The sequence below is a fragment of the Nerophis lumbriciformis genome, linkage group LG38, assembly GCF_033978685.3.
Source record: "Nerophis lumbriciformis linkage group LG38, RoL_Nlum_v2.1, whole genome shotgun sequence".
In the NCBI taxonomy this organism is placed as follows: domain Eukaryota; kingdom Metazoa; phylum Chordata; class Actinopteri; order Syngnathiformes; family Syngnathidae; genus Nerophis; species Nerophis lumbriciformis.
The window spans coordinates 4,409,189-4,411,611 of NC_084585.2; positions in this window are offsets into that span (position 1 = coordinate 4,409,189).

Here is a 2,423-nt window from a genome sequence, read left to right on the forward strand (position 1 = left end):
ATGATAGATCCACTATGGACTGGACTCTCACACTATTATGTTAGATCCACTATGGACTGGACTCTCACACTATTATGTTAGATCCACTATGGACTGGACTCTCACACTATTATGATAGATCCACTATGGACTGGACTCTCACACTATTATGTTAGATCCACTATGGGCTGGACTCTCACACTATTACGTTAGATCCACTATGGACTGGACTCTCACTATTATGTTAGATTCACTATGGACTGGACTCTCACTATTATGTTAGATCCACTATGGACTGGACTCTCACTATTATGTTGGATCCACTATGGACTGGACTCTCACACTATTATGTTAGATCCACTATGGACTGGACTCTCACTATTATGTTAGATCCACTATGGACTGGACTCTCACTATTACGCTAGATCCACTATGGACTGAACTCTCTCACTATTATGTTAGATCCACTATGGACTGGACTCTCACAATATTATGTTAGATCCACTATGGAGTGCACTCTCACACTATTATGTTAGATCCACTATGGACTGGACTTTCACTATTATGTTAGATCCACTATGGACTGGACTCTCACACTATTATGTTAGATCCACTATGGACTGGACTCTCACACTATTATGTTAGATCCACTATAGACTGGACTCTCACTATTATGTTAGATCCACTATGGACTGGACTCTCACTATTATGTTAGATCCACTATGGACTGCACTCTCACACTATTATGTTAGATCCACTATGGACTGGACTCTCACTATTATGTTAGATCCACTACGGACTGGACTCTCACACTATTATGTTAGATCCACTATGGACTGGACTCTCACTATTACGTTAGATCCACTACGGACTGGACTCTCACTATTATGTTAGATCCACTATGGACTGGACACGCACACTATTATGTTAGATCCACTATGGACTGGACTCTCACTATTATGTTAGATCCACTACGGACTGGACTCTCACTATTATGTTAGACCCACTATGAACTGGACTCTCTCACTATTATGTTAGATCCACTATGGACTGGACTCTCACTATTATGTTAGATCCACTATGGACTGGACTCTCACTATTATGTTAGATCCACTATGGACTGGACTCTCACACTATTATGTTAGATCCACTATGGACTGCACTCTCACACTATTATGTTAGATCCACTATGGACTGGACTCTCACTATTACGTTAGATCCACTATGGACTGGACTCTCACACTATTATGTTAGATCCACTATGGACTGGACTCACACTATCATGTTAGATCCACTATGGACTGGACTCTCACTATTATGTTAGATCCACTATGGACTGGACTCTCACACTATTATGTTAGATCTACTATGGACTGGACTCTCACACTATTATGTTAGATCCACTATGGACTGGACTCTCACACTATTATGTTAGCTCCACTATGGACTGGACTCTCACTATTATGTTAGATCCACTATGGACTGGACTCTCACACTATTATGTTAGATCCACTATGGACTGGACTTTCACAATATTACGTTAAATCCACTATGGACTGGACTCTCACAATATTATGTTAGATCCACTATGGACTGGACTCTCACTATTATGTTGGATCCACTATGGACTGGACTCTCACACTATTATGTTAGATCCACTATGGACTGGACTCTCACTATTATGTTAGATCCACTATGGACTGGACTCTCACTATCATGTTAGATCCACTATGGACTGGACTCTCACTATTATGTTAGATCCACTATGGACTGGACTCTCACTATTATGTTAGATCCACTATGGACTGGACTCTCACTATTATGTTAGATCCACTATGGACTGGACTCTCACTATTATGTTAGATCCACTATGGACTGGACTCTCACAATATTATGTTAGATCCACTATGGACTGGACTCTCACTATTATGTTAGATCCACTATGGACTGGACTCTCACTATTATGTTAGATCCACTATGGACTGGACTCTCAGTATTATGTTAGATCCACTATGGACTGGACTCACATTATTATGTTAGATCCACTATGGACTGGACTCTCACACTATTATGTTAGATCCACTATGGACTGGACTCTCACACTATTATGTTAGATCCACTATGGACTGGACTCTCACTATTATGTTAGATCCACTATGGACTGGACTCACATTATTATGTTAGATCCACTATGGACTGGACTCTCACTATTATGTTAGGTCCACTATGGACTGGACTCTCACTATTATGTTAGATCCACTATGGACTGGACTCTCACTATTATGTTAGATCCACTATGGACTGGACTCTCACACTATTATGTTAGATCCACTATGGACTGGACTCTCACAATATTATGTTAGATCCACTATGGACTGGACTCTCACTATTATGTTAGATCCACTATGGACTGGACTCTCACTATTATGTTATATCCACTATGG